Source organism: Myotis davidii, unplaced genomic scaffold, assembly GCF_000327345.1.
Source record: "Myotis davidii unplaced genomic scaffold, ASM32734v1 scaffold61, whole genome shotgun sequence".
Taxonomy (NCBI): Eukaryota; Metazoa; Chordata; class Mammalia; order Chiroptera; family Vespertilionidae; genus Myotis; species Myotis davidii.
In genome coordinates this window covers 1073783-1079398 of record NW_006291729.1, presented here as the reverse complement: position 1 = coordinate 1079398, position 5616 = coordinate 1073783, and positions in this window count along the sequence as shown.

The following is a 5616-nucleotide window of genomic DNA, read 5'->3' as shown; positions in this document are numbered from 1 at the left end:
GGGGGGACCCGGCGGAGGAGGTCGAGGGGGGATTGCCGCAGCAGGAGGAAATGGGAGCCGAGAGAAGAAATGAGACAGGAGGGCGGCGTGGCCGGCGGGTCACATGCTGCCAGGGGTCAAGTAAGATGAGGATTTAGCAACACGGAGGCCGCGGGGCCTTTATTCAGCTCCAGCCGCCGCTCATCTGCCCCCGGCAGCTTCCTGTCTGGTGCTCCGGGCCCCGTGGGACCACAGACGCCTCTGACCGCCCCCTCCTGCCCTTCCGTTTCTGTCCCTCGGCCTGGACACGTCACAGAGCACGGAGCCTGTCCTTTCTTAGTCACTGTGTTTTGTTTAAATTATATTCTTAAATGATCTGTTTCCTTCTTCACTTGACCTCGACATATATTTCTAAATGTATGTCCCAGTCCAAAGCCCGCAGTGCCCTGGGCCCTGTCCCCGTGTTCCCCCGAGCACATCCTGCGACCTCAGGCCCCGGCGGCCACGCCGTCCCTCTCTCCCCTCCCCACCCCACTCCTGCGTCTCCTCACAAGGCCCACCTCCATGCCTTCTCCTCCCGGAACCCTTGCCATCCCCTGGGAGTGGCCCTCCAGCGCCCAGCCTGCCTTATTTGGCGACTCTTCCCAAGGGGCTCTGCCTGTCAGCTCACTCAGTTCCGGGGTGACTTGCGGTCCATCAGACCTGGATTCGAGTCTCAGATCCGCCTGCTTTTACGTTAGGCCATCTGCCTCTCTGCCAGTCCTGAAAGTGTCATCTGTATGACGAAACCAGTGCCATGTTTCGTGGCATTGACTGAGAGGATGCAGTGGCAGGCACAGTGTGGGGCACCGTGACACTCCACAGGGGACCTCCGTCCTCGGAGGAGCCAGGAGCCCTGGCCAGTTCCTCCGAGAGCTTGTCGGGTGGCCATGTGACCGAATCCTAACCTGACCAGCCACTTGCCTGCAGGGACCTCGCCCGATGAAACTGGCATCGGAGGGCCCCTAAGTGGCTGCGGCACAATGGCGAGCCTGCACGCCCGGCATCCCAGAGTCCGTCCCACCCGCTCACCAGAGCCGGCGAGTCTCTCGCTGTCTGTCAGCGCCTGTTGTGAGCCGAAAGCCTCCAGTCGGGAGACGTGGGTGTGGAGGGGAGAGCGTGGCACCCCACCCTCCTCACAGCTCTGACTCAAGAAGCTACTTAACGTCTGAGCCTCGTTTCCTCAACTGGGGACTGTGGGGTGAACTCCCATCACCACAGTGTTGTTAGTTCTGTGGTTTCATGAAGTGTGTCAAACAACGCCAGACCTACTGGGGCTCAATCAGTATTAAATGTTTCACTGCCCTGCTTCTTACAATGAGGGCCAGAAACTGCATCTCCTTCAAAAAAATCGCTCGTAATCTGGCACAGGCATATGCACATTATAGAGGATCGATAACTGTTGTTCAGGATGGTGATGACACCAGTCTTCCTTCCGCAGTGTTCAGTGCGCAAAGTGGTCACATACCTGAGCTCACTGGATTCTCAAAACAACCCTTTGAGCCCAACTGGCGTGGCTCCGTGGTTGAGCGTCAACCTATGAACCAGGAGGTCACGGTTTGATTCTGAGTCAGAGCACATACCCGGGTTGTGGGCTCGATCCCCAGTGTGGGGCGTGCAGGAGGCAGCCGATCCATGATTCTCTCTCATCATTGATGTTTCTCTCTCTCTCTCTCTCTCTCTCTCTCCCTCTCCTTCTCCCTTCCTGAGATCAATAAAAATGTATTTTAAAAATAAAATAATATCCATTTAAAATCGCTGAGATGTTACCCTCACTTTGTAGGTGGGAAACCAGTGACGAGGGTTAAGTCCCTCCCCGAACCTACGTTTCACTGTAGCGATCCTTTGCTCCTGGGTTTCCTTTGCTTGAAATCCGAGTGCTTTTGGACTCGCTTTTGTATGTTTTGAGTTACTCCTGTTGGTGACCCCTGTTCAGAGAAAAGCTGGCAGTCAGACACGAGGCAGGGACAAATCCGGAGGATTCTGCGGCAGAGAGACAGGGCGGGGAAGCGGCTTTCCCACGTGGGCTGGCTTCCCGCGAAGGGCAGGGACTGGTGGTGCCTGGTCTGGAAGGCTCACTCGCTCGCTCGTGGGCACGGGTCCCGCTAGGATCCTCTGGAAGCCGGAGGCGGGTGAGCATCCTTCCGTCCTTTAACTAAAAGCTCCTCAAGGCAGCCCCACGCCCCAAGTGACTGCTCCGGGGCCACGCGGTGGGATCAGCAGTGGAAACACTAACTCAGACTGGAAACCTTTTTTAAAAATATATATTTTTTGTTGATTTCAGAGAGGAAGGGAGAGGGAGAGAGTTCATAGGTCGATGCTCAACCACTGAGCCAGGCTGGCCAGGCGGGAGATCTGTTCAATGTAGCCGGGGGACCAGGCAAAGCACACAGCAAATGCTTCTTAGCACGTGCCCGAGCTTCTGAAGCAGAGCGAGCGTAGGCGCCTTGCTGACCGCACGGCTGTCCCGCACTCTCCCGTGAGCCTGAGCTGCGGGGGGCGAGTGCAATGAACCAGCCTCATTGCTACAGATCCGTGTGGGAAATGTCGCCGATATCGTCCGTCTCGGTCCTAAGGTCTCCTGTTTCTCAGCCTCCGAATCCCCCACCCAGCCCTCGGGTGCACGTACACAACTGAATCACGCCCAGCGCTCACGTTGTTGACCTGGAGGCCAAGGACGTGGCACACATATTGCCAGGCCCCAGGGGCGGTGTGTGCCTTGTGCTTTGGGAAGGACGGACTCTGCCCGGGGCCGAGGTGGGGTGGGGAGGGGACGGCGTTCCAGCCGGGTCACAGGTCACGGAGAATATGGGTTCCCGAGAAGGGGGAGGCCATCTCCCACAGAGAGCACAGCATGGCCAAGGCCCTGCGGTTGAGACATCCCGGCTTGTTCAGGAGCCCCCCCTGCCTGAGATGGAGGGAGCAGGGCAAGGAGGCGACAATCTAATGGACCCCTGCCCGCCGCCTGCCAAGCCATTGGCTGTAGGACTTGGGGCTCACAGTGTTAGCAGAGCTATTTGGGGAAACTAGCTGGTAGAGGAATGACAGTCTTAGAAAGGAGAGCGCTCTTGCCACCCACAGGAGCCACATGCCGAGGGCGGAGCTGGGCAGTGTCTGTCTACAGAGCTGGAGCTGCCTGGGAGGTGAGTGACGGATGAGCTGCTGGGGTGACAGGTAGGGAGGGGCTGGCAGTGGGTGATGGGGCCACGGTGCTGTGATGAGGTTTGGGGTGGGGGTTTGGGGAGCGAGGATATACTCCAGCCGTAGGTGCTAATGTTTCCTCCTTTGGAGTGAGTGGCACTGGGGTCCTTCCATTCCAGCCTGGCATGGGCGGGCCTGAGGTCTCCGAGGCTGGACGCGGGTGGGCACCAGAGGCTGGAGCGGGGCTGCCTGGCACAGACCAGCTGCTCCTTGTCTGTGAAATGACAGAGACCAGCACCGTGTGACGTAAGCACTGTGCGGGTATTTGGGGAGCCCGTGGGCATGCAGGGCCACGCGTGATGCCCATTTCCCCCTTCAGTTTGAAAGCGCTCCAGTTTGATCCACCACCACCATTTGGAAGGCAGACAACTGAGTTCATTCATTAAGTTAGTTCCTTCACTGCCCAGCAGCAACTGATTAGTAGGAAGGCTTTTGTAATTTCTCCCTTTTTATCGTCATTGCTATCATCAAAGATATTCATTGACCTTTGGTTGGATGGCGGCCCGCAGTCTCAAAGCCTTGCTGCGAGTTGGGAAAACAGACACAAATGTAGGTTGTAGGTCGTTCACAGGAAACGGGAGGTGGGTGCTGAGGAATGAAGATTGCAGGGAGACGCACCCCCCACCGCCCCCTCCCTCTTGCCTGGGGCTGGGAGGTGGGGTGCCGTGTGGTCTGAGGCCACCACACCCACTCTGATCCTCAAGCCTGGGTGAGGAGGGGCCCCGCACAGTGTTACGGGGGAGCAGCCCCGACTCTGACGACTCTGACGCAGGCCCTGGAGACACTGTGGGTAGATGGTGAGGCCGGACAGGGGTGGGTGGGGCACTGTCTTTGGCAGGACTGACGGCCCAGGGCAGTGGGAGGCCCGCCCGGCCCCAGGAGGGGGACTGCCCAGGGGCCAAGCAGAGGACTTTCCCTGGGAGACTTTCATTCTGGTGTGAATTGCTACGGGGCAAAGTAAGCAGAAGTAAACATGGTTTAAGTTTCCTGACCCTCTGACATGGTAAAAAAATTTTTTTTCTACTTTTCACCTTGAGAGTTTTAAAATTCAGAGACCACATTTTTCATTGTAGGTAATGTTTACCTTAATCTGAATTACTGTGGATGGCAATGGTGACAAAAGGTAATTACATTTAAGTGATATTTTAACTTAAACATTCCTTTGGGAATACCTGGGAGTCACCCAGTGCAATACAGCTATCACCCAACATGCAGAGTTGTTCCAGAGGCAAACAGTGCTGCGAAGGGAGAGGGCCCGCGGGCGGCAAGACCGGTCTCGAACCTCTAGTCCATACAGGAACCCTTCCCGGCTCCTCACGCCCGCGCACTGCGGGCAAGCCTGGCACTGGCACCGCTTTGCCCTAAACACTTCACAGGGCACAACTCGGGCAACGGAAGCTGAACTTCTTGGAAAACATTCTGTGAGGACTTCACGCTGCGTGGATTTACTCAGCTCTCAGGCACGCAGAGGCATCTAAACGGAGGCAGTCGGCTGCGACCCAGGACACACGCCCTTTCTCTGCCTGCGGACAGAGCAGCTCACACTCTCCGCAGCCACACCGGGTGTCGGCTCAGGCTTCCTGGGACCCAGGAAGAGTGCTCCTCCTCCTCTAAGCAAAGTGTCCTTCTGGGGAAAGATGTGCAGGGCGGATTAATGCTGGTTTTTTCCCTTCTTCTGAGGTGGCTTTGTGCCAATGGAAGAAAAAAACACCCAAAGATAACAAAGACCTGTAGACACCCCCAGCCCTGGGCTTGCCTCCTTTCTTTGGGCGTTAAAAGGCTCCCCTTCTGTGTGGCAATGACAGGCCTGCCACCCCCTCCGGTGAGCCCTGTTAGCCATCGTTACATCCCCATAATCCTGCTGCCTGACCTGATGGGCCAGGAGCCAGAGCTGGCAGGGAGGAGACACGCCCTGTGCATTTAAGTCTAACACAGACTCTCCAACTGCCTAAAGAAACCCGCTTTTGTATTTTTTCAAGGATTATGAGGGAAAAAACCCCACACACATCAAAACTATGTTCAAAATGTATGAGATGTCCCAGTAGATTGATGAGGCTTTGGGGCCAATGTTCTATATTCTCATGGGAATAGACTCTCATTTACATTCACTGATTTAATTTTTTAATTAAAAAATTTAAAAGCTTTTGTTTTAACCTACTGTGCCTAAACCTTTAATTGCTACAGTTGTAGGTAGATTTCTCTAGTTATATTAAATGAGAAAACGTAAAATATTCAGTACAAGACAGGTGTGTAATAACTGTTTCTCGTGATGTTCGGATGATCCAAATTTGATGCTAAGCCCACTAAAACCATGACTTTTAACTCGACTTCTGCACATACCTGCACATACCTGCACATAGCTGCTATATTTGCATGGCTCTGAGCTGAGACAAACCA